This window comes from Triticum dicoccoides, chromosome 7B (assembly GCF_002162155.2).
Source record: "Triticum dicoccoides isolate Atlit2015 ecotype Zavitan chromosome 7B, WEW_v2.0, whole genome shotgun sequence".
NCBI classification, from domain to species: domain Eukaryota; kingdom Viridiplantae; phylum Streptophyta; class Magnoliopsida; order Poales; family Poaceae; genus Triticum; species Triticum dicoccoides.
Genome location: NC_041393.1, coordinates 436,706,575 through 436,734,548, shown reverse-complemented (window position 1 = coordinate 436,734,548; position 27,974 = coordinate 436,706,575).

Below are 27,974 nucleotides of genomic sequence, written 5' to 3'. Positions count from 1 at the left end.
TTCAGATCCAGAAGCAAAAGTGATTGTTTCTAGAAATGGGTCCTTTCTCGAGGAATAGTTTCTCTCGAAAGAATTGAGTGGGAGGATGGTGGAGACTTGATGAGGTTAATGAAACATCACTTCAACCAGTGTGTAGCAGGGCACAGGAAGTTGTTCCTGTGGCACCTACACCAATTGAAGTGGAAGCTGATGATAGTGATCATGAAGCTTCAGATCAAGTCACTACCGAACCTCGTAGGACGACAAGGACACATACTGCTTCAGAGTGGTACGGTAATCCTGTCTTGGAGGTCATGTTGCTAGACAACAATGAACCTACGAGCTATGGAGAAGTGACGGTGGGCCCGGATTCCAACAAATGGCTAGAGACCATAAAATTCGAGAGAGGATCCATGTATGAAAACAAAGTATGGACTTTGGAGGAACCACTAGATGGTCGTAAGGTTGTTGGGTGCAGATGGATTTTAAAAGGAAGACAAACAATGATGGTAAGTATCACCATTAAGAAAGCTTAACTTGTTGTTAAGATGTTTTCTGACAAGTTCAAGGAGTTGACTGCGATGAGACTTTCTCATTCGTAGCGATGCTAAGAGTCTGTGGGAATTACATTAGAAGTTACTGCATTATTTATGAAATCTTGCAGATAGGATGTCAAAACATTGTTTCCTCAACAACTTTCTTGAGGAAAGGTTGTATATGATACAACCAGAACGTTTTGTCAATCCTATAAGATGCTAACAAGTATGCAAAGCTCCAGCAATCCTTCTAAGGACAGGAGTAAGTATCTCGAAGTTGGAATATATGCTTTGATGAGATGATAAAAGATTTTGGGTTTATACAAAGTTTATGAGAAACTTGTATTTCCAAAGAAGTGAGTGGGAGCACTATAGAATTTCTGATGAGTATATGTTATTGACATATTGTTGATCAGAAATGATGTAGAGTTTCTAGAAAGCAGGTTATTTGAAAAGTGTTTTTCAATGGAAAACCTGGATTAAGCTACTTGAACATTGAGCATCAAGATTTATAAGGATAGATCAAAAAACGCTTAATAGTACTTTCAAATGAATACATACCGTGACAAGATTTTGAAGGAGTTCAAAATAGATCAGCAAAGAAGGAGTTCTTGGCTGTGTTATAAAGTGTGAGTATTGAGTAAGACTCAAGACCTGACCACGGCAGAAGAGAGAAAAAGGACGAAGGTCGTCCCCTATGCTTTAGACGTAGGCTCTACAGTATGCTATGCTGAGTACCGCACCTGAAGTGTGCCTTGCAATGAGTCAGTCAAGGGGTACAAGAGTGATCCAGGAATGGATCACAGGACAGCGGTCAAACTTATCCTTAGTAACTAGTGGACTAAGGAATTTTCTTGATTATGGAGGTGGTAAAAGAGTTTGTCGTAAAGGGTTACGCCGATACAAATTTTGACACTAATCCAGATTATTCTAAGTAGTAAACCGGATTCGTATAGTAGAACAGTTATATGGAATAGCTCCGAATAGAGTGTGGTAGCTGCATCTAGGAGATGACATAGAGATTTGTAAAGCACACACGGATCTGAAAGATTCAGACCCGTTGACTAATAACCTCTCTCACAAGCAAGATATCATCAAACCCAATGGGTGTTGGACTCGTTACAATCACATAGTGATGTGAACTAGATTATTGACTCTAGCGCAAGTGGGAGACTATTGGAAATATGCCCTAGAGGCAATAATAAAATGGTTATTATTGTATTTCCTTGTTCATGATAATTGTCTATTGTTCATGCTATAATTGTATCGATTGGAAACCGTAATACATGTGTGAATACATAGACCATAACCTGTCCCTAGTGAGCCTCTAGTTGACTAGCTCGTTGATCAATAGATGGTTATGGTTTCCTGGCCATGGACATTAGATGTAATTGATAACGGGATCACATCATTAGGAGAATGATGTGATGGACAAGACCCAATCCTAAGCATAGCACAAGATCATGTAGTTCGTTTTGCTAGAGCTTTTCTAATGTCAAGTATCGTTTCCTTAGACCATGAGATTGTGCAACTCCCGGATACCATAGGAATGCTTTGGGTGTACCAAACGTCACAACGTAACTGGGTGGCTATAAAGGTGCACTATAGGTATCTCCGAAAGTGTCTGTTGGGTTGGCACAAATCGAGAATGGGATTTGTCACTCTATATGATGGAGAGGTATCCCTGGGCCCACTCGGTAATGCATCATCATAATAAGCTCAATGTGACTAAGTAGTTGGTCACGGGATCGTGCATTACGGAATGAGTAAAGTGACTTGCCGGTAACGAGATTAAACGAGGTATTGGGATACCGACAATCGAATCTCACGCAAGTAACATACCGATTGACAAAGGGAATTGTATACATGATTGATTGAATGCCCGACATCATGGTTCATCCCATGAGATCATCCTGTAACATGTGGGAGCCAACATGGGTATCCAGATCCTGCTGTTGGTTATTGGCCAGATAACGTCTCGGTCATGTCTACATGATTCCCGAACCCGTAGGGTCCACACACTTAAGGTTCGGTGACGCTAGAGTTGTTATGGGAAATAGTATGTGGTAACCGAAGGTTGTTCGGAGTCCCAGATGAGATCCCGGACATCACGAGGAGTTCCAGAATGGTCCGGAGGTGAAGATTTTTATATGGGAAGTCCAGTTTCAGTCGCCGGAATGGTTTCGGGGGTTACCGGTATTGTACCGGGACCACCGAAAGGTGTCCGGGGGTCCACCGGGTGAGGCCACCTTCCCTGGGGGACTTGATGGGCTGAATATGGGAGGGAACCAGCCCCTAGTGGACTGGTGCGCCCCTCCCCAAGGGCCCAAGGCGCCTAGGATTGGAAACCCTAGGGGAGGGGGCGCCTCCAGCTTGCTTGGGGGGGCAAGCCTCCCTTCCTGGCCGCCGCCCCCCTCTAGATGGGATCTAGAGGGGCCGGCCCCCTCTTCCCTTCACCCTATAAATAGAGGGGGCTGGGAGGGCTGCAGGAACCATGCTTTTGGTGCAGCCCCTCCCTCCTCCAACTCTTTCTCCTCCTCCGTAGTGCTTGGCGAAGCCCTGCAGGAATACCATGAGTTCCACCACCATGCCGTCATGCTGTCGGAGTTCTCCCTCAACTTCTCCTCTCCCCTTGCTGGACGAAGAAGGAGGAGACATCCCCGGGCTGTACGTGTGTTGAACGCGGAGGCGCCGTCCGTTCGGTGCTAGATCGGATCTTCCGCGATTTGAATCGCCGCGAGTACGACTCCATCAACCGCGTTCTTGTAACGCTTCGCTTAGCGATCTTCAAGGGTATGAAGATGCACTCCCTCTCTCTCTTGTTGCTAGAATCTCCATAGATTGATCTTGGTGATGCGTAGAAAATTTTGAATTTCTGCTACGTTCCCCAACAACTGTCACATGGGATCAGTTTCAGCAGGCGTTTCATATTTCCCATGTTCCAGCTGGAGCCATGGCCATGAAGAAGCGCGAGTTTCGTAGCTTGCGCCAAGGAGGACATACAGTTGGCCAGTACATGGATGACTTTAGTAAGCTAGCACGTTATGCCCCTGATGACGTTGCTACGGATGCCGCTAGGCAGGAGAAGTTCCTGGAAGGACTGAATGATGAGCTGAGCATTCAATTGATGGTGGCAAACTTCAACAACTACCAAGAGTTGGTAGATAGAGCACTCATGATTGAAGGGAAGCAACAGCAGATAAATAGCCGCACGAGGAAGTATGGACACGGGAAGTACAATTCAGGAGCCCAGCAGAAACCCCGTTTTACCCCGAACTCGGGAGGACACCTTCAGCATAACCATGGAGGTCACAACCACAATGGAGGGATTATGCACAACCATAGTGGCCCCATGAATGGGAATGGTAATGGATGAAGCAACACTCAGAACCGTTCCAACCCAACAACACTCGCTAAGAAGGATCTAAGTCACATTACTTGCTACAAGTGCGGGAAGACTGGACATTTTGCCAATGAATATCCTGAAGCTAAGAATGGAAATGGCAATGGAAGCTCTGGGAAGAAGCACAAGCCTTTCATCTGGGGACAAGTGAACCACATTAGCATGGAGGAGGTTGAAGCACAGCCAGATGCAGTAATAGGTAAGTTTTTGGTTAAGGCATTTATTGCAATTGTTCTTTTTGATACTGGTGCATTGCATTCATACATATCAAGGGAATTCGCGGATAAGTATAAATTGCCCACCAAGGTTTTTAGAACACCCATGTTAGTAAGCTCGCCAGGAGAGGAGTATATGGCAAGCCAAGGATGTTTTCAGATGCCATTGACCATAGGTAGGCATGTTTTACCTCAGATCTGATAATTTTGGAGTCGCAAGGTTTGGATGTGATTCTGGGTATGAATTGGCTATCGATGTATGGAGGAAACATAGATTACGCCAGTAAGACGATTTTGCTCACCACCTCGGAAGGAAGAAGGATTAAGTATGTATCCCGGCATGCATCGAAGAGGACTCAAGTGAATTCCTTATCAGGAGTTGTACGGGAGGAAGTACCGGTGGTGAAGGATTTTCCTGTTGTATTTCCAGAGGAGTTGCCAGGTATGCCACCGGATAGAGACATTGAGTTTTTGATTGAGCTTTTTTCCAGGCACAGGGCCAATATCTAAGAGACCGTACAGGATGCCCGCAAAGGATTTGGAGGAAATTAAGAAGCAGATTAAGGAGTTACTGGATAAAGGTTATATTCGCCCCAGTTCGTCGGCTTGGGGATCACCAGTGCTTCTAGTGGAGAAGAAGGATGGATCGTTGAGGATGGTTGTTGATTATCGTGGATTGAATGAAGTAACGATCAAGAACAAGTACCCACTGCCAATGATCAATGATCTGTTTGACCAGTTGCAAGGAGCTAAAGTATTTTCCAAGATCGATCTGCGATCAGGATACCACCAGCTGAAGATCCGAGAGCAGGATATACCTAAGACAGCTTTTACCACAAGGTACGGGCTATATGAGTATACCGTTATGTCCTTTGGTTTGACTAACGCGCCTGCCTATTTCATGAACATGATGAACAAAGTATTTATGGAGTTTTTGGATAAGTTCATCGTGGTGTTCATTGATGACATATTAGTCTACTCGAAGAATGAAGAGGAGCATAAGGAACATTTGTGTTTGGTACTTGGGAAGCTCAGAGAACATCAGCTATATGACAAGTTCAGCAAGTGTGAATTTTGGCTGAAGGAAGTTGGATTCCTCGGACACGTAATATCCAGAGAAGGAATAGCCGTAGACCCCACCAAGGTTGTCACTGTGACAAATTGGGAAGCACCCACGACAGTTGGAGAGATCCTGGGTTTTCTAGGACTCACAGGATACTACATGAGGTTCATTGAGAATTTCTCCAAGATTGCAAAGCCGATGATGGAGTTGTTGAAGAAAGATACCAAATTCAATTAGACTAAGGAATGTGAGGCCAGTTTTCAGGAGTTGAAGAAACAATTGGTTACAGCTCCAGTGTTGATTCTTCTAGATCAACGCAATGATTACCAGGTGTATTGAGACGCTTCTCGTCGAGGACTTGGAGCAGTACTTATGCAGGATGGAAGAGTTTTATCATATGCCTCACGACAGCTTAAACCACATGAGCTAAATTATGCTACATATGATTTGGAGTTAGCAGCCGTAGTGCATGCGTTGAAGACGTGGAGACATTTTCTTATTGGAAACCACTGTGAGGTGTACACAGATCACAAGAGTTTGAAGTATATCTTCACACAAAAGGAGCTGAATCTCAGGCAAAGGAGATGGTTGAAACTCATCAAAGATTATGATATGAAGCTACATTATCACCCCGGAAAGGCTAACATCGTAGCCAATGCGTTGAGTCGCAAGAACCATGTCAATACACTCATAACCGGAGAGTTACCCAAGGAGTTAGCAGAGGATATTCATGAACTACGTTTGGAGATAGTTTCGAGAGGCTATGTAGCAGCATTGGAAGTTCAGTCTACTTTGATGACTAAGATCAGAGAAGCTCAGAAGACAGACAAGGAGATTGCCGAGATAAAGGAAAGAATGAGCAAAGGAAAAGCTAAGGGATTTCGTGAGGACGAACACGATACCCTATGGTTTGAGGACCGCGTTTATGTGCCCAATGATCCAGAGATCAGGAAGCTGATTCTGCAAGAGGCCCACGATTCAGCATACTTGATTCACCCACGAAACACCAAGATGTATTTGGATTTGAAGGATAGTTTCTGGTGGACCCGAATGAAGAAAGATATTGCAGAGTACGTAGCCATTTGTGATGTTTGTCAGAGAGTGAAGGCAGAGCATCAGAAGCCAGCAAGATTGTTGCAGCCATTGCCGATACCCGAATGGAAGTGGGATAAGCTAGGCATGGACTTTATCATGGGATTGCCCATGACTCGTTCAGGCTATGACTCGATATGGGTTGTAGTCGATCGATTAACGAAGGTAGCTCATTTTATCCTAGTGAAGACCACTTACACCAGTGCGAAGTTGGTAAAGATTTATATGACTAGGATCGTATGCCTGCATGGAGTTCTGAGGACCATTGTATCAGATAGAGTAACCCAATTTACCTCAAAGTTTTGGAATTAGTTGCATGAAACTTTGGGAACCAGGCTAGAGTTCAGTACCGCTTTTCATCCACAGACAGATGGATAGACTGAGAGAGTAAATTAGATTCTGTAAGACATGTTGAGAGCTTGTGCGCTAGACTATGGATCTAGTTGGGACGACAATCTGCCATATGCAGAATTCTCTTACAACAACAGCTACCAAGCTAGTTTGAAGATGGCCCCTTTCGAAGCCTTGTACGGAAGGAGGTGCAGGACCCCATTGTTGTGGGATGAAGTTGGAGACCGCCAGTTGTTTGGACCAGATTTGATTAAAGAGTCTGAGGAGAAGGTTAAGTTGATCTGCGGTAGACTCAAGGTAGCCCAGTCCAGGCAGAAGAGCTATGCTAATTCAAAACGCAAGGAGATAGTTTACGAAGTCAGAGACAGAGTTTATCTTCGTGTGTCCCCACTTCTAGGAGTTAAATGTTTTGGAGTCAAGGGAAAGTTAGCACCACATTTTGTGGGACCATACAAAGTTTTGGAACGTATGGGAGAGGTTGCTTACAAGTTGGAGTTGCCCGAAGGATTGTCAGGAGTTCACGACGTGTTCCATGTTTCTCAGTTGAAGAAGTGCCACGCAAAGATCGCTGATATTCCTATGAGAGATACAGTGCCACTAGAGGCGATTCAGTTGGATAGCGATTTGACCTACGAGGAGAAACCGGTGAAGATCCTCGAGTTTGCTAGCCGAGTCACACGCAACAAAGTTATCAAATTCTGCAAGGTTTAGTGGAGCCACCATACCGAGGAGGCAACCTGGGAGCGAGAAGAAGATCTATGGAAGGACCACCCTCACCTATTTTCTAGCCAACCCGAATCTCGAGGGCGAGATTCATCTTAAGGGGGGTAGGTTTATAACGTCCCAAAATTTCAATTTGGAATGTTATACATTAGATCATAATTGCATATCCTATTTTATTGCATTTTGGCTTGATCCTAGAAATTATACGCAACTCAAGGACCCACGGAGAGAGTTGGGGATTTCGTTATTTTCATATTTGAGTTTTCTCAAATTTTGAAAAAAGAGGATCAATTGGTTTTGATTATTTTTCTTTCCTAATATTTCTAAAATAAAAATATATGAGAGGAGATAAAATGACTTCTCCAAAATAAATGAAATATTAGAGGGAAAATATTAAAATCAATTTGGTATTTTATTTGGAGTTTATTGCAATTTTATTTGAATTAGAAAAATTGGATGTTTTCAAAAATTGCATTTTAGGGCCAAGAAAATGTTCATCTCGTTCTAATTATTTTATTTAGACGGTGAAAATTGGTTCTGGCATTTTTAGATTTTCATTTATTTTTCTAGGATTTATTTAAGTTTCCGCGGAATTGTTTTAAAAAAAAGAGTTTCCCCGCGGACCAAACTGGGCCGAAGGCCCAGCCGGCCCGCCTGCCCGCGCCGCCTCGCTCGAGCATGGCTGAGCCGGACTCCGACCGGAGTCCAGGCCGCCGCCGCCGCCCGGGGTGCCCCCTCCCCAAAGTCGGACGCCTCCCCCCTGTCCCCTTTAAATACCCTGCCCCACCGCCGCCTCTCACCACCACCACCACCAGACCCGCAACCGACCATCGGAGCCTCGCTGGAGGTAACCAAAGTCGCCGCCGCCGCCTTCGTTTTTTTAGAAAACCATTTCGTTTTTTTAGAAACCTAGTTTGTTTGTTTTTTTATTAGATCGGTCGGTTTTTCTGGTTTATTTAGTTAGCGAGCGTCCGCTCGTCCGTTTGTTTCAACGAATGTTGTTCACTCATTAGCCGCAGACAGCGAACATTCGTTCATTAGCCTGTTCATCAGTTTTCTTTTTCCAGGGTTTTTCCGCGATTATTTTCGATCGCGATTTCAGCCCGAATCTTAGATTTGGTTTATCTTTTCTCTCGTTTATCGGAATCAGGCGATTCAAGCGCCTAGAGTTTCGTCTCGAAGCCCTCTTTCTGTTTAGACAACTTGAACAAGATTTTGGTACTGTAAAATTTGACTTAAGTCCAGATTAGTAATTTGATCTTGTTTCTTTTGCAGTTTGGGTTTCGTTGTTTCGTTTGATTTGATTCTTTTTGCAAACCGGAGTTCTTAAGTTGAACTTTCTGGTTAGATCTATTATTTGAGTTTTACCCGTCCTTTGTATTGATTGCTTATTGTATGCTTGTTTGTTTGCGATAGAGTACCCGGAGTGCGAAGCGTGCTACTACGAGTCTCTAGGTTTTGCAGATCATCAGCAAGGCAAGTAACACTTTGATCATACCTCTTTACTACCCAGTTTTATTGCATTAGATCATTCCATCAAACATTGCATGATTAGGATCTGATTAATATGTGGGTTTTGGGAAGTAGATGAGGTAGAACCTATTGCCCCGTTTACTATCAAGCCCTTGGGAGTTACTTCTACGTGCTGCTGTTGCCTGTATTTTTGGATATCTCGGGGTTTACCGTGTGATTATCCTATGGACCGCCACCCAGGCTCAAAGGGATCGTAAGATTATTCATGCTAGAAACTTCCGTGTGCAGCCACAAGCTATTATGGGCTCTAGCATAGTTGATTAAGTCATGTGAACTCTTACAGTGGTAGACTAGCAGATGTAGGGGAAAGTAGGTGTAACTGTCTACCCATCGTAAGGTGCTAACGCTTCTGAAAGACTGTGTCTCGGTCACCCGTTTCTCAAACATCATGTAGTGCGAGAAATTCAACAGAGGAGATCAAGTCTTGTGGGGAAAAGTGCACAAACCTCTGCAGAGTGTACAATCTAATCAAGATTAACCGTGTCCCCGGTTATGGACACCTTGAATATCTGGTTCTTGGATTATCATATGAATCTCATCATGTTACTTAACAATACTGATTGGGTTTAATGATGATGCTTAATTGGGATTGAGAGGGGGTTTACCTTCTCAATGTTTAACAACCACCATGATAGTTAAATAAAATGTATTCCTTTGTTGTAGGGAAAAAGTGGCTTTATGCAAAACTGTAACCATAGAGCTTACCACCATCCATATTGCATGTAGTGATAGCATTTATCTGTTTATTACTCTCTATGTGTTACTTTGCCAGCATATCCCATGTGCTGACCCGTTTTCGGGCTGCAACGTTCATGTTGCACACTTTTCAGATGACGAGTAAGGTGCCTTAGGTCGTGATCTTTCACTCAGCTATGTCGTTGGAGTTGATGGACTCACTTTATCTTCCAAGCCTTCCGTTGTTATCGTTTTTAGATGGCCTTAAGCCATACTATTGTAGTAAGTTCTCTTTTGAGACACTCGATGTAATAAGTGTGTGATTGCTACTTTGTTATAAATCCTTCAAGTACTATGCGTGTCAGCATTACCGATCCAGGGATGACACTAATGCACAGACATCAGACTATTTGAGGTCTGGTCGCTACATTGACCCAACGAGCTGAGAAAGCAGAGGCAGCTCTTGAAGAGGTGACAACTGAATTGTCTGGCTTAAAATGTCAAGTGTCTCAGATGGTCTCAACTATCTTTAGTAAGTCGCCCAATGACTGTCAAATATTGAATACCCTTCTTGATCATATGAACTGCCTTTAACTCATTTGTGATTACCATGCAGGCCCCAGAAGCACCAACCTTAACCAAGACATGCTTGTGAAGTTGAAAAGTGGTTTACACGCTAGTAGAACAACTTTATAATGGGACACAACATGCTATGGCCCCACTTTCTCCACAAAATCGGACATCAGCCCTTTTAGTTGACGTACTGAGAAACCTTTATGTACTGCCTCAGAGGTTTGGTGAGATGAAAAGGTCATGTGCAAGAGCCGGGGCTGTAACAGCTTTAAGTCGGGCCAAAGCTTGGCTACAGAGCTAGACCCGGCTGAACTATCAACCGGGTGCCCGAGCTTAAAATAAGACGGCACCCCTTTTAGCAAGAAAGACTTTGCCGCCTGTGTGATAGAAATCCGTCCTTTGGCTAGTCTGATTGCCAATGAAACCGATCTATCCCAATATCAGCCGGCTTATGATTTGGAGAATCAGAAAATGCCAACATCGTCTTATAAAGTGCAAGATCTGATACCTCAATCCGTAAGCACACTTGCGCTCCCGAAGTTAACCCGGAAGAGCTTATTGATGACGAGGCTGAATTTCAAGCTTTAAATGGCATTGACTGGTCATCACCCGCCTTCCAGGAACTACAGTCGGACGAAGACAGGGAGAAGGATGATCCAGAAACCTCAAGCCAGCAGAGGCAAGAAGATTAATCCGCTGGGCGGTTCGTACTTGTGGGTTTGAAAAAACAGTTAATCATTTAGACTTGGGGAGTCATGTAATAGAGTAGCAATAACTTTGCTCTGTCGTGCCATCGTGCACGTTTTTGGTGCTCAAAACTAGTTAAGCCACACTTTGATATTTATCATCATTACACTTATCATTTGTTTGACTTGTGCGTAAGAAAACCCTTGAATTATCCTGCACACAGAAATATATGACAAGAACCCATGGCGGTTTACCGCAGGGCGGGTCATAATATCTCACATATAACCACTGATGTGTAAAACAATAGCCAGGGATAAAACTGGTATGAACCAAAACTTAAACATAACTATAATAACAATATCATACCTGTGATATTGAGTTTGTACTGCCGGTTTACATGACCTGTGTAGCAAGGGTGATAACCCAATCTTTTAGAAGCCAAAACTTCCAAGTGTTTTATGATTTCCATATGCTGGCAACTTATCATCCCAAGTTAAGTCGGGTTAATTGAAACCACTTATATACTTTAGATGTAAGCAAAAAGTAGCAAGAGAAAAACGGAAAACCGTTTCAAAAGACTTAAATCAGCAAAGAGAGAAAAAACACGAGGCTATGTTCTCTTTGTTGAACGACACCTATGTTTGAACAGGAAGCCGGACCAAAAGGGTTAATGGCTATGTTCTCTTTGGTGAACGACACCTATGTTTGAACAGGAAGCCCCCAAGTGGCTTTTGGCATTACACCGATCAAGTGGGTACCAACAGCTATGTTCTCTTTGGTGAGTGACACCTATGTTTGAACAGGAAGCCCCCAAGTGACCTTAAGTTTTGGCGTTGCACCGATCAAGTGGGTACCGACAACTATGTTCTCTTTGGTGAGTGACACCTATGTTTGAATAGGAAGCCCCCAAATGACCTTGAGACATTTTTAATGACTCTGGTTTGAATACGATCAGAGTCGGACCAAAAGGGGTTAAACTATGATTCGAATACGACTCAGCCCCCAAATGATCAAGAGGTTTGAACAGCTATGATTCGAATACGACCAGGAAACTATGCCAAAGGAGTTAAGCTTGATTCGAATACGATTAGCCCCCAATGGTCATTTATGATGATGAAGACACATGATCATTTGAAGATAAAATAACAAAGACCCTGCTTTATTATAATCATCATAAATATATACATGATAAAAATATGTACATCGTAAGAGCCGGTGGCTCATGTGTAGTAAGGCCGAAGATGAGCAGTATTCCACGGCCGGCGGGTTTCCTCCTCCGACTTACGTGAGTCTTTGTGCTCTCGAATATCGATAAGGTAGTGTGACCCGTTGTTCAAGTTCTTGCTGACCACAAAGGGCCCTTCCCAAGGTGGGGATAACTTGTGCGCATCAGTTTGATCCTGGATGAGCCGGAGCACCTGTCGGTGTACTAGAGTAGGGGTACCCTAGTATCCCGAACTTGTGCACGGGCAGTTGCAGCATCCCGCGGCAAGGCTTGTCGGACGACCGCCAAGGCCCTCCGTGGCTCCTTTGGAGCCATTCAAGAACAAAGTATTCAAGCCAAGGAGACAAGGCCCCGGCAAGAGGAGCTTGCCGGGAAGGCCAACCAAGGCATCTCAAGGAACTTGCCGCGACGCGCCACGCGTCCCGGCAAGGCCTGGCGAGCGACAAGCTTCCGGGGGCGACAAGACAACGACCGCGGCAAGGCGCTTGCCGCGGCAAGTAACCACCCTGTACCCGTGCTCCAGCACATCCACCAACGTGTCGCCCTGAGGCCTTCCCAGGCGCGCGTGGCGGGAGGCTGTGCAGCCAGAGGTGCATGGTGGCAAGCGGCGCTGACAAGATCGCCATCGTGGTGAGCGGTGGCATCCCTGACGGTCCCTTTCTGCACTATTTGGGCGACGCAGACGGGCATTTAATTCCCTTGTCCCCTGCCGTCAGGGTTAGGTAGGATACACTGTACAGGTAGCTGTACTAACCGCAACTCCTTTTACGTTTTTACCCTCGTCTACGTTGCCACCTTTCGGTGACCCCTTGAGCATATAAAAGGAGGCCCATGCACAACGTAGAAGAGGGTGGAAGGTTCGAAAGTTTGGAGGACAGAAAAACACTTAGCTCTCTCGAGCAAGAACAGAATACAATCAGACAAGCAGCAGTAGGAGTGTTATCTCTCCGGAGAGCTCCGAAGCTGGGTAAACTGCTCGTGTGCTTCGCCTCGATCCGCTCTTCGTGCGATCTCCGCCCCCCGCCGAACCGAAAGGGGCTCGGTCCACCGGTCCCATAGGTGTTCGTGGATCAGTTTCCCCGACATCTTTGGCGCGCCAGGTAGGGGGCGTCGAGATTGTGTGAACCTGATCCGGCGTTTACACGAGCTAGATCTTCATCTTCTTCATCGACATGCCACCGAAGAAGAAAACTTCGGCGGCAACTGCTCAGTCCACGTCGATCCCACCACCACCGGAGCAAACGGGTGGTGGGGAAGGCGCTGGCGGAAGAACGGACATCGACGAGGGAGCTCATGGTGCTGCCAGGTCCAAGGACAAGGCTGCGCAGACCTCGGCGTCCGTACATGCACCGCGCCCATCTCAGGAGGCGCAGGACCGACAGCGTCATGGTATTCGCAGTACCATACGCTTGCTGGACCAAGATCGAGCTGGTGGATCTCGGGGTGCTCAAGACCAACACGCACGCCAACGTGCTGGCACGAGCGAGGCACGGTCACCTGGACAGGATACTGCTCCTTCTAACATAGTTAGAAGTCCGAGCATATCCCGCTCCTTGCACCATTCGCCACTGCCACCCACCACTCCAGCAGAAGCTTTGGCGCGAGCTCAACTGCTCCTGGATTACCCTCCAGCGGAAGACAAGATCGACCAATGGAGGGCCACCATTCAGAGTCTCATCGGCTTTGCCAACGGCGACACTCCACGGCAGCCGAGTACATCGCTGCCGCGACAAGACCGCCAGGCACGAGCCAGTGGCGACGAAACTGGGGGGGTGCAACCACCATGCACTCTCCACCTCGAAGGCCAAGATCGCCAACTCGCCGGATCCACCTCGACAGCGACTCCACCGCGTCATCGGATCCACGAGCTCGTCGGGATCAGCGCCAAGTTCTTCACGAACGACAGCAAGAAGACGCTCGTACTCGCATCGAGCGCCGAAGAGAAGTGCGACGTTAATCCGACAAGCGCGCTGGGCCCTCTGTCGACATGCATGCGCCAGGGGAACCAGGCAACTTGCCGTATGCGGTAGGTTGCCCTGCGTTCACTCGTGAGCTGCGGCAAGTCCAGTGGCCCAGCACGAAGAATTTCAGACCAGATGTGCCAGAGAAGTACGACGGCAAGACGCATCCATCGGAGTTCCTCAGCATCTACACCATCGCGGTGCAAGCTGCCGGGGGGCGGGACGACAAGATCCTTGCCAACTACTTCCCGCTGGTGCTCAAGCCCAATGTCAGATCCTGGCTCATGCACTTGCCGGACAACTCCATATCTTCCTGGGCCGACTTGTGCCATCAGTTTGTCGGTGCCTTTACAGGCGGCCACAAGCCTCATGGCCAAGAAAGCGACCTTCATCTGCTCGCCCAGAAGGAAGGAGAGCCCCTGCGCAAGTACATTCAGAGATTCAGTCGCGTACAGCACAACATCCCGGATGTCCACCCTGCCGCGGTAATCAGCGTGTTCCATCAGAACGTGCGAAACCGCAGGATGAGGGAGGAGATGGCGATGTGCAAAATCAGAGACGTTAGTGAGCTATATGCCCTGGCCGACAAGTGTGCGCGTGCTGAGGAAGGGAGGAAACTCCCCGGAGAGAATACAGGAGCAGGAGGATCTGATAGTGAGGATGCTGCCCCGGCTAAGAAAAACCGGCGGCGGAGCAACAGGAAGAAGAAAGGCAAAGATGTGCTAGTCGTTGAGCAGTCCGGCAAGGAAGCCAAAGCTGGTAGCTCCGGCAAGCAGGTTGCCGCAGGCACCAACCACCAGGCTGTGGCGGTCGCCGACAAGCAGGACAGCACCAACAGGCAGTACTGCAAGATCCACCGCACTAAGGGCCATGACCTCCAGAGCTGCAAGAAGGTCGAGCAGCTTGTCGAGCAGCAGAAGGCTGAATACGAGCGGCGCAACAAGGAGAAGGGCCAGGAAGGTGCTGGAGGAACCGGCAAGAAACGCCCCGGCCGAGGAGGACGCCGCGGCAAGGCCAAGCAGCGGCAAGGAGACAGACCTCCCCGCGGCCGCGACAAGGATGAAGATGATGACGGCGATGAAGATATGGATGATGACGAGACCGATGAGCAGGAGTTCCAGAAAGCCACAGAGGTCCTCTGCGTTGACGGCGGTGCTTCTCCGCATACTTCGCACCGCCAGCTCAAGCAGTGGATGCGGGAAGTCAATGCAGCAGAACCACCCGTCGAGTCACGCAAGCCTCTGAAATGGTCCCGCACGCCTATCATCTTTGATATTGAGGACCACCCTGATCGCATAACTGCGGTCGGGTGCTTGCCGATGTTGGTTTCACCAACTATCCGCAACCTCAAGGTCACTAAGATGGTAGTTGACGGCAGGGCCGGCTTGAACCTGATCTCCTCTGCGGTACTCCAGAAACTCCAGATCCCTGATAGCGAGCTCGAAGAGACCGGTACGTTCCAAGGAATCAATCCGGGAAGGAGCAAGCCGAAGGGAAAGATCACGTTGCCGGTAACATTTGGCAGCGAGTTAAACTTCAGGACTGAGAGGATCACTTTTGACGTTGCTGACTTTCCATTGCCCTACAATGGGATACTCGGTCGTCCAGCACTCGCCAAATTCATGGCAGCCTCTCACTATGCATACAACATACTGAAGATGCCAGGCCCGATAAGTGTCATCTCTGTCCCTGGCGACAAGAAGGATGCTCTTATCTGCACCGACAAGATTTACCGGGAAGCGGCAGCCGCAACAGATCGCAGATCACTTGCCGTTGAAGCTCCCGAGGGAAAGAAGAAGACCAAGTCCGGCAAGAGTTCTGATGCCCACTCCGGCAAGCGCACCTCTTCGGAGTGCTGCGCTACCGTCGAGGACGCACCATCGAGCTCCACCGGCAAATGTAAGAAGACAATGGTAGCTCCACCAGAGACCAAGCAGGTGTCCGCCAAGGAGGACGGCACTGGTGGTACCTTCACCATCAGTGCCACTCTCGACCCTAAATAGGAAAGCGCGCTCGTTGCTTTCCTGCGGGTGAACGTCGACGTGTTTGCATGGCAACCGTCTGACATCCCCGGTGTTCCCAGGAAAGTAATTGAGCACCACCTGGCCGTCTGTCCTCATGCGCGGCCCGTCAAGCAGAAAGTCAGGAAACAGGCAGTGGAGCGCCAAGAATTCATCGCAGAAGAAATCAATAAGTTGGAAGCAGCAGGCCTTGTCAGAGGAGTGCTCCATCCTACGTGGTTGGCCAATCCTGTAGTCGTGCGCAAGGCAAACGGGAAATGGAGGCTTTGTATCGACTTTACCGATGTTAATAAAGCTTGTCCCAAGGACCCATTTCCCTTGCCACGCATTGACCAGATTGTTGACTCCACGGCCGGATGTGACTTGCTTTCATTTCTTGATGCATACTCAGGATACCATCAGATCTTCATGGCTGAAGAGGATGAGGAGAAAACCGCATTCATCACTCCATGTGGCACGTACTGTTTCGTACGGATGCCTTTCGGTTTAAGGAATGCTGGTTCAACGTTTGCAAGGGTTGTCCATCACGCTTTTGAGCCGCAAATGCACAAAAATGTGGAAGCCTACATGGATGACATAGTGGTCAAGAGCAAGGACAAAGCAACTCTGATTCAAGATTTAGACGAAACCTTTGCGAATCTGTGCAAGATCAACCTCAAGCTTAACCCCGAGAAGTGTGTGTTTGGAGTCCCCTCCGGCAAGCTTCTCGGGTTCTTCGTGTCTCAGCGGGGAATTGAAGCCAATCCCGACAAGATCAAGGCCATTGAGCAGATTGAAGCACCAAAGCGCGTCAAGGATGTACGAAGACTTGCCGGCTGCGTGGCTGCTCTCAGCAGGTTTATCTCTAGATCTGCTGAGCGCGCCCTGCCATTTTTCAAAATATTGAAAAAGGCAGGTCCAATGAAATGGACTCCGGAAGTGGAGGCTGCGCTGCAGGACTTAAAGAGATACCTGTCCTCCACTCCAACACTTGTCGCACCTAAACCACAAGAGAAGTTGCTGCTATATATAGCGGCAACCAATCAAGTGGTTAGTGCTGCGTTAGTAGCGGAGAGGGAGGCAGATGATGAGCCGTCAACCACGGCAAGTGCATCCAGCGACAAGCAAGGGACTTCACTGGCAAGCTCTGGTCCCGACAAAGATGGATCTGCGCAGACACGTGAAGAGATGCAGAAGAGAATGGTGCAGCGCCCAGTTTACTTTGTCAGTTCCCTTCTGCAGGGGGCTAGATCAAGGTACTCTGGTGTGCAGAAATTGCTTTTCGGCCTTCTCATGGCCTCGAGAAAGCTGCGCCATTACTTCCAAGCACATGAGATCACAGTCGTCACTCGCTTTCCGCTGAAGAGGATACTGCAAAATCCAGAAGCAACAGGCAGGATTGTCGAGTGGGCGCTGGAACTGTCAAGCTTTGGCCTCAAGTTTGAGAGCACTTCAACTATCCAAAGCAGAGCGTTGGCAGAGTTCATAGCAGAGTGGACGCCAACACCAGATGAAGAAATTCCGGAAACGAGCATCCCCGTCAAGGAAGCAAGCAAAGAGTGGCTAATGTACTTTGATGGTGCCTTCTCGCTACAAGGTGCCGGTGCCGGCGTGCTACTTGTTGCACCCACCGAAGAGCGCCTCAAGTACGTAGTCCAGATGCACTTTCCCACGGAGCAAGCAACAAACAATACTGCAGAGTATGAAGGTTTGCTTGCCGGTCTCAGGATCGCAGCAGACCTTGGGATCAAGAAGCTCATTGTCAGGGGTGACTCACAGCTTGTCGTCCGCCCGGTGAACAAGAATTATCAGAGTCCGTTGATGGAAGCTTATGTTGATGAAGTGAGGAAGCTAGAAGAGCACTTTGACGGCCTGCAAATGGAACATGTTCCAAGAGCTCAGAACGACATTGCCGACGGCCTATCAAAGTGCGCTGCACTTAAGTTACATGTGGAACCAGGGATCTTTGTGCTCAAGCTGACTCAACCATCCGTGACGCCATCAACCGGATAGAACAAGAAGAGGAAGTTGATTTCTGGTGACTATTTTCCGGCAGAGCTCCCTGAAGCCGCCATCAAGAAAGTCCTCAAGATCAACGCCAAGGATGCTGAGGAGCAGTCTGCTCCGACAAGCCTTAGGGTTTGTTCTGTTGAAGCAGACGCTCCCGACAAGTTTTGCTCCGGCAAGCTTGCCGGGGAACGTCAAGCTCCGGCCGAGCCGCAGGTTCTCGCCGTAGAAGCGGATGTTCCCGCAGCAGCAGATGTGCCTTTAGTCCTTGTTGTCGAGCCGCAAGCTCCAACATGGGCACAGAAGATTGTCCGTTTCCTTCAGACAGGAGAACTTCCTGAAGAGCAAGAAGAAGCGGAAAGAGAAGCCTGGCAGTCAAGTATGTACTAGTTTGTCGACAACACACTGTACAGAAGAAGACTCAACGGTGTGAAATTGAAGTGTATTCACCGGGAAGACGGACAAAAGCTGTTGGCAGAGATACATGGAGGCATATGTGGTCACCACATTGGTGCAAGAGCACTTGCCGGCAAAGCATTTCGGCAAGGTTTCTTTTGGCCGACAGCCCTCCAGGATGCGACTGCACAAGTAACCAAGTGCTAAGCGTGCCAGTTCCATTCCAAACAGATACACCAGCCGACTCAAGCTCTCCAGACGATCCCTTTATCCTAGCCATTTTCGGTCTGGGGGCTCGACATCCTCGGCCCCTTTCCCCGAGCTGTCGGGGGCTTTGAGTACTTGTACGTTGCAATCGACAAGTTCACAAAGTGGCCGGAAGTGGAAGCAGTGAGGAAGGTGACAGCACAGTCAGCAGTCAAGTTCTTTAGGTCGATTGTTTGTCGTTTCGGGATCCCTAACAGGATCATCACCGACAACGGCACGCAATTCACGAGCCGCACCTTCATGCAGTATGTCCAAGATCTTGGCGCCAAGGTCTGCTTCGCTTCTGTTGCTCATCCGAGAAGCAACGGTCAAGCAGAGAGGGCAAATGCTGAAGTGCTGCGCGGGCTCAAGACCAGGACTTTCGATATGCTGCACAAGTGCGGAAAGAACTGGATTGAGGAGCTGCCGGTGGTTCTTTGGTCGATCAGAACGACGCCAAATCGAGCCACTGGTCAGACACCTTTCACTCTAGTCTATGGAGCAGAGGCAGTTCTCCCCACGGAACTCGTATACGGGTCACCTCGAGTGCTCGCTTATGATGAGCTTGAGCAAGAGCAGCTGCGACAAGATGACGCGCTGCTCCTTGAGGAGGACCGTCTTTAGGCTGCTGTACGAGCTGCTCGATACCAGCAAGCTTTGCGCCGCTACCATAGCCGCAAAGTTAATGCCAGAAGTTTCGAGGAAGGCGACCTTGTTCTTCGGCGCGTTCAGTCCGCCAAGAATTCCAACAAGTTGACGCCGAAGTGGGAAGGCCCTTACCGGGTGAAACGAGTCACTAGGCCTGGCAGTGTCCACCTTGAGACCGAAGATGGCGTTCCGGTGAGCAACTCCTGGAACATTGAGCATCTTCATAAGTTTTACCCGTAGGGCGCGGTTGCCGGAACCAGTTCCGGCAACCACCTTTTGTACAAGTCTTGCCGATGTTGCATGTAATCCTTTGTACAAAGCCGGGCGCAGATCCCGTGCATAAGTAAAGCTCATGTGCTCCGCACATCTTGTCAATTTCATGCATTTTACTTTATATTTACATGCGTTATCTGACACTTTGTGCAGCACCTACCCCCGGTAAGCAATAACGAGCCCTAAGGCTCCATATCTTTATTTTCTCTTCTTTCTTTTTCTCAAAAAGTAAACGAAGGTTCCCTCGCACACAAGTTTGCCGGGGGGGAAGGAGAAGATAATGGTGTGGGTCAAGCATCATTCAAGGAAGCTTACCGGAAAGCAAACGACAGAAAAGCTAAGTTGCCAAAGTTTGAGCAATCAGTTTTAAGTTTTTAAGTTATCTTCCTTGAACGACCGTGCTTTGTATGGAAAACCTGTGCGCGGAGGAACCAACTCGTAGCTAGTTGCGCCCTTACTTTGTTTCGAGTCCGCTCAACAATTTAAGTGAGCTGCGACTAGTTGCGATAAGGTTTCTTGTCAGTAGCGGCACTGCCAGCAGGCTGCTGATGTTCCGCACTCAGCGCTCGCGGCTAAGGTGCCTGCACCGACAAGTTCCCTAAAAGTGTGGGGCGAAAACATACAAAGGAAGGAATCAAGTAAAGGGAATAACATAGCAATCTCTACCCAAAATAGAGTTATATTACAAGATAGCTTGTCGCAGCTCTAATAGATGTTCTCGTGACATGACCAGCAGCGACAAAGAGAAAGAGAAAACGGGCGGCCTAGTCTACGCGATCGCCCTCAACCCTCTTGATCCCGCTCACCTTGTCCACAATGGGTGCGACAAGGGCCTTGAGCGCTTCCAGATCAGCATCCGGCGGCAGGGACTTGAGGACGTTGGTGAAGTTGAGGCCTGGGTTGCGGAAGGCCACCTTCATCAGCACCTTCTGGAGAGCTCCTGTGCAGATCTTGCGTGACTCGTCGGCCAGCTGCTTTGGGATCTTCTCCCGGAGTCGCTGGAGGGCCGTCGCCACGCCTTTGAAGAACAGGCTGAGCTTGGCGCTGGGTTGGAGGTGCTCGTCGGAGGAGTACCCGAGATCCTCCATCCCCAGCTGCGCCAGCTCCCCGTCGATGGCGGCGGCAAGATCCACAAGACCCTCAGTCCAATGCTCCACAGTCTCCCTGAAAGCATCATGGGCGGCAGCAGCATTCGCCAGCAGCGCCTCGTCGGCCTTGATCTTATCCGACAAGGCCACCTCCCGCTCCCTGGCGCCGTCCAGCGTCTGAGTCAAAGTGGCCAGCTTCAACTCGAGATCTGCATTGGAATCCTTGGCGGCGCTGAGCTCCTTGCTTCTCTCAGCGAGAAGACCCTGCAGCTCACCATGAGCGGCAGCATCCTTCTCACGCTCACGCTTGAGCGCGGCAAGCTCCTCGCCGCTTGCCCTGAGATCTGCTTCTAGCTGCGCCACCTTTGTTTCCAGCTCCTTCTTGGCGGCCTCGGCAGCTGCGGCAGCATCCTTTGCTTCCTTGAGGGCCCCGCCAATTGCTTGCTCCCGCGCGGCAAGCTCCTCCTCGTGGCTATCAAGGTTCACCTTGCGCTGCGCCAACTCTCCTTCTTGCGCAAATAGATTCTCGGCGACAAGCCGTTGCTTCTCTTCAACTTCAGCCTTCTCGAGGAGGAAGGTTTTCCGCTCCTCGAGAAGTTGCTCCCACTCCTCCGCCAGGGACCGGAGAGCTTCCTGCCTCAGACCCCGGAGTTCCTCCGCACGCTTCTTAATATCCACCCCCGCCTTCGCGACAAGCGCCTCTCGGGATGCCAGCTTGGCTTGGCGGGCGCGATAAAGGGACAGCAGCTTCCGCAGCAACCGCTCCTCCTCAGGCTCGTCGCTGCTGCTGCTTGGCGCGTCGACCACCATCAGCCCAGCGGAGGCGAGCACCTCTCCATCCAAGGTTTCTCCTTCCACCGGCGCCCTGGAGCTCGACGCCCAGGGGAGCTTGATGAAGATACCGTCGCCGGCCTTCAAGTAGGCGCCAGACTGGGGCTCTTCGGAGCCTGGCGCTGCAGCATCGGCGGAGGGATCGGCGGTCGGTGTAGCGCCTGGCGCTCCTGCGGCCTCGGGGCCGTCAGTGCGATCGCCGGATCCCTCGCCTGCTTTTGCGACGGCAGCCTTGGCGGCCTCTTCGCCAGCGGGATCATTAGCACCGGCCTCTTCTTCGGTGGTGGCGGCGTCGTCGTTGTTGCCGCGCGCGTCCTCCTCACCGGCGGCCTCGGTTTCCATCGGCTCTGTGGCAGATGGATCTGACGACCGAAGAGGGGAGAAAAGTCAAGCAAATGCTCAAGAAGAAAATCAGAAGAAGAAGAACCCAAGGGGAGTTTTCAGGCAAAAGGGTTACCTGTGCTAGGATCTGCAGTCATGGTCTCAACCACCGGAGGGTCACTGGCGCTGTCCCTTGCTGGAGAACCGCCCCTTGCCGGAGAATTCTCCCTTGCCGGAGAACTCTCCCTTGCCGGGGAATCCTCCCTCGGCGGTGTAGTCGAAGCAGATGGCACTTCGGGAGCGGCCTCCGGGCCCTCCTGATGAGGCTGCTCTGCTCCTACACAAACCAACAGACAGATATCAGCAAAAGAAGAGCACAATGCGCGCCTGAAAGCAGGAAGTAAGTTATACACTTACACTGGGGGCTGCGCTGGGGGCTGCTTTGGGGAAGAATTGCCGGGTCCGGCAAGGTGGTCTCGGGCGCGTCCTCTGCTGTCGCGGTGGGTTCGTCCTCGATGACAATCACCGGGACCTTGTCTCTCTTTGTCGCTCTCTGTGCCAGAGTCCTAAAAAGGGATGAGTTCGGAGTAAAGCTAATCAGATACAAGACGCACATCAAGAATTCAAGAATTACAAGTACAGCGAAGGATCTTACTCTTCTTCTTTGTCGTCGGAGCTGAGCGTGGAGAGATCGAAGTCCGGCTCACCTCCAGTGCGACGAGGCGGAGGAGAAGGCTCCCTTGCCCGCTTGGCAGGGGCAGTGGCGGTGGACCGGGAAGACCCCGCTCCAGTTGCCGCAGCGGCGTGAGGTGCTCCCGCGGCAACAGTGCTTGCCACGGTCGAGCACGTCGCGCGCTGCGACGGCAGTTGACCCGTCTGCCGCCCCGCTACATCCCCGGCCTTCCGGAGGCGCCTTCTTGCTGGAGCTGGGGGCTCAGCTTGCGGCAAGCTGGCTGAAGGTGGGGAGGAGGAGGAGCCGATCTGCAACGGGTCGCCCGCGCCCTCGGCAGGCTCGCCCGAATCTGATTCAGGCCCGACAAGTTCCTCCTTGCCGACAAGCTCTTCTCGCTCGGCAAGGCTTGCCGCCTCTGCTGCCTCCGCCTCCTCCAAGGTGAATCCAAATTCGCCCGCGGCAGCTGCTGCCGCCGCCTCCTCCAGCCTAGTGGCGATGCGCTGCATCTCCGCGTCGGTGGTGTCGCGGGTGAGGCTTTTCTGCTCGTCGGGGCGGACCGGCACTTCTACCAAGCTGTCGAAGAACTCCTGCACGACGTCGTCCGCAGGCTCTTGCCAAGTTGGAACAATCCCATGCGAATCGCACAGCGGCATCATTGCGCGGATGCGGTCGAGCGAGGAATTGTTGCACAACGGAACGACGCTCCTTGGCAGCATGAATGGGTGTTGGGGATCGCGCTTGAACAGCTCCAGAAGCATCGCGTCGAGCTCCAAGACAGTGAATTTGAAGTTGAGGCCTGGGTGCAACCTCATGATATCCGCCGAGTTCTGGAACTCCCAAGCGGGTCTCCCCCTCTCCTGAAGGAGGGCGATGCGGCGGCGGAGAAAATCTGCGCCAACGGCGCCTACGGTGAGCCCGGCAAGCCTAAGGCGCAAGATTCGGGTGACGGCAATCTTCAGTCTGTCATCTTCCGGGGCCATGTTGCTCCAATCGTTGCCGCGTACTATTGGGGTTTGGCGCCGGGCGGTGAATGGCTGCGGGTTCTCCTCGACGATCCAGCACCAATCTGCTCTCCACTCCTCCCACTTGCTGCGGAGCTCTCCCTCCAGATAGGCTTCCTTCTTGCCGACTCTCGAGATCCAGGCGATTCCGCCGGCAAGGGGCTCTCCTCTCTCGACTCGGGGCATGAGAAGTGGCGGAAGAGGGCGACATTGGGATGGACTCCGACAAAGTTTCCGCAGAGATGTGCGAAAACGGCCATCGTCAGAACGGCGTTGGGGGTGAAGTCAAGGAGGCGGAACCCGTAGGTGTTCATGATATCACAGAAGAATTCAGAAAAGGGCGGGCAGAGCCCGCAGTAGAAGAATAGCGCGAAGAATGGGTACTCGTTCGGAGCCAGTCTCGAAGCGGCGGCTGAGAGTACCCTCGTGCGCAGATGCGCACGCGTCTCTGTCGACCAGAAGAGGTAGTAGTACTCCCTCAACTCCTTCACGTCGAGCTGAGGGGGGAAGATGGCCCGCTCCTTTCGCAGCGCCGCGAGCTGCTGCGCCTCGGCTGACTTCACGCCCTTCCCCTTGTCGGCTTTCGGAGCCATGGCGGAGGTGGCGGGGGAGATCGGCGGCGTCGGTGGCGCTGGTGGCGATGGGGGCGGAGCGCTGCTCTCTTTCGGCTTTGGGAAGAAGGGGGGAGCAGCGGAGATTTATGAAGATTGGAGCAGTAACCGGCGAGGTGGACGAACTGCCCCTGTTTCCCCTGCTTATAAAGAGGGAGGGGGCGGACGTTTCGCCCTTCCGAATAAAGAAACCACCCACGATCTCTCCCACGACGCCGCATTCGACGCGTGCCGTTGGGGAGGGCGCGGTGGATACGGAGTGAGATTCGGCGTAACCCAGGCCGCGCGTGCCCGTGCCCTGTTTTGGGCCTAGCCCAACAGGCGCTCGGCACCATGTGTGGCCCAGGCCCGGGGGCTCCTGTCGGTGTACTAGAGTAGGGGTACCCTAGTATCCCGAACTTGTGCACGGACAGTTGCAGCACCCCGCGGCAAGGCTTGCCGGACGACCGCCAAGGCCCTCCGTGGCTCCTTTGGAGCCATTCAAGAACAAAGTATTCAAGCCAAGGAGACAAGGCCCCGGCAAGAGGAGCTTGCCGGGAAGGCCAACCAAGGCATCTCAAGGAACTTGCCGCGACGCGCCACGTGTCCCGGCAAGGCCTAGCGAGCGACAAGCTTCCGGGTGCGACAAGACAACGACCGCGGAAGGCGCTTGCCGCGGCAAGTAACCACCCTGTACCCGTGCTCCAGCACATCCACCAACGTGTCGCCCTGAGGCCTTCCCAGGCACACGTGGCGGGAGGCTGTGCAGCCAGCGGTGCGTGGTGGCAAGCAGCGCTGACAAGATCGCCATCGTGGCGAGCGGTGGCGTCCCTGACGGTCCCTTTCTGCACTGTTTGGGCGACGCAGACGGGCATTTAATGCCCTTGTCCCCTGCCGTCAGGGTTAGGTAGGATACACTGTACAGGTAGCTGTACCAACCGCAACTCCTTTTACGTTTTTACCCTCGTCTGCGTTGCCACCTGTCGGTGACCCCTTGAGCATATAAAAGGAGGCCCATGCGCAACATAGAAGAGGGTGGAAGGTTCGAAAGTTCGGAGGACAGAAAAACACTTAGCTCTCTCGAGCAAGAACAGAATACAATCAGACAAGCAGCAGTGGGAGTGTTATCTCTCCGGAGAGCTCCGAAGCTGGGTAAACTGCTCGTGTGCTTCGCCTCGATCCGCTCTTCGTGCGATCTCCGCCCCCCGCCGAACCGAAAGGGGCTCGGTCCGCCGGTCCCATAGGTGTTCGTGGATCAGTTTCCCCGACAGCACCAAATCACTTTCTTGAAAGGTTCTGGACATAACCCGGCGGTTGTGATAACGGCGCAGGTCCTGTTGATAAATCGCCGAGCGGGCTGCCGCCAGGTCACGCTTCTCATCTAACAGGTCAAGTGCATCCTGACGCGCTTGTTCATTATCAGCTTCAACGTAAGCCGCCACGCGGGGCGAGTCATGACGGATGTCACTAGGAAGAACCGCCTCTGCCCCATAAACCATGAAGAAAGGCGTGTAACTCGTAGATCTGTTGGGGGTAGTATTGATACTCCATAGCACTGAGGGTAACTCCTCCACCCAACAACCCGGCGTCTGTTGCAAGGGAACCATAAGCCGGGGCTTGATGCCTTGCAAAATTGCTTGATTGGCTCTTTCAGCTTCACCATTGGACTAGGGATGACCTACTGATGAAACATCGTCGAATATGCTCACGTTGACAAAACTCCTCCATGGCACCCTTGGATAGATTAGTGCCATTGTCAGTTATAATGTTGTGTGGAAAACCAAAGCGAAAAATCACCTTTTTTTTAGGAATTGAACCGCCGTGGCTGTGTCACACTTACTAACTGGCTCTGCCTCGACCCACTTTGTGAATTTATCAACCGCCACCAAAAGGTGGGTCTTTTTATCTTTGGACCTTTTGAAATGCCCAACCATATCAAGCCCCCAGACTGCAAATGACCAAGTAATTGGAATCATCCTCAATTCTTGAGCCGGTACATGAGCTCGAAGTGAGAATTTCTGACAACCGTCAGATCTCATGACCAAATCCTCTGCATCAGCGTGATCCGTCAGCCAATAAAACCCATGACGAAAAGCTTTGGCCACAAGGGACTTTGAACCGTCATGGTGACCACAATCCCCTTCATGAATCTCACGAAGAATCTCACGGCCTTCCTCAGGAGAAACACAACGCTACAACGCCCCAGTGACACTGCGATGGTGTAACTCGCCATTGGCAATTGTCATTGACTTAGACCGCCGGGTTATCTGCCTAGCCAAAGTTTCATCCTCAGGCAACTCACCCCGGGTCATGTAAGTCAAATATGGTAGCGTCCAATCTGGAATAGCGTGAAGAGCCGCCACTAAATGTGCCTCCGGGTCAGGAATAGCCAAATATTCCTCTGTAGGCAATTTAACGGAGGGTTTATGCAGAATATCCAAGAAAGTGTTAGGTGGCACCAGCTTACGGTGAGATCCCAAACGGCTCAAAGCTTCAGCTGCCTCATTCTTCCTGTGACCAATGTGTTCCACCTGATAACCCTTGAAGTGCCCAGTAATAGCGTCAACCTCACGGCGATAAGCCGCCATGAGCGGGTCTTTGGAATCCCATTTGCCTGAAACTTGCTGAGCTACCAAGTCTGAGTCGCCAAAGCACCTCACCCGGCTTAAGTTCATCTCCTTATCCATCCGAAGACCATGGACCAAGGCTTCATACTCAGCTGCATTGTCAGTACAGGGAAACATCAACCTTAAAACATAACGGAACTTATCACCTTGAGGGGAAGCTAAAACCACTCCAGCCCCCGAGCCCTCCAATTGTCTGGATCCATCAAAGTGAACAGTCTAATATGTGTTATCCGGCTTCTCTTCAAGCATCTGTAGTTTTGTCCAGTCATTGATGAAATCCACTAGCGCTTGAGACTTGATGGCAGTACGAGGCACGCACTTTAAACCATGAGGCCCAAGCTCAATGGCTCACTTGCCAACTCGCCATGTGGCTTCTCTATTTTGAATAATATCCCCCAAAGGAGCAGAACTAACCAGAGTGATGGGATGACCCAGAAAATACTGCTTAAGCTTCCGACTGGCCATGAACACCCCATAAACGAGCTTCTGCCAATGTGGATACCTCTTCTTGGACTCGATGAGCACCTCACTGATATAATAAACCGGTCGTTGAACCGGAAATTCCTTGCCTGCTTCCTTCTGTTCCACCACAACCACCACGCTGATAGCCCGGGCGTTAGCAGCCACATATAACAACAACGACTCCTTGTTAATGGGAGCAGCAAGGATTGGCGGCTCAGCAAGCTACCTCTTCAAGTCTTCAAACGCGTCATTCGCAGCATCACTCTAGACGAAGTCATCTATTTTCTTCATCATCTGATACAGCGGTATGGCCTTCTCACCTAACCGGCTTATGAATCGGCTTAAAGCAGCAATATGACCTGCCAGACGCTGAACATCATTGATACACTTAGGTTTTGCCAAAGAGGTAATGGCCTTGATCTTCTCCGGGGTTAGCTTCAATGCCTTTGTTAGAAACCAAAAATCCCAAAATCTTGCCTGCAGGTACACCAAAGGCACACTTGGCCGGGTTAAGCATCATGTTGTAGATCCGGAGGTTATCAAAGGTCTCCTTCAAATCATCTATTAAGGTCTCTTTCTCTCTGTACTTCAACACAATATCATCCACATAAGCATGAACATTGTGCCCAATCTGATCATGAAGACAATTCTGCACACAGCGTTGATAAGTCGCCTGGGCACTCTTGAGCCCAAAAGGCATACACACATAGCAGAAGGATCCAAAGGGAGTAATAAAAGTTGTCTTCTCCTGGTCCTTAACTGCCATCTTGATCTGATGATATCCAGTGTAAGCAT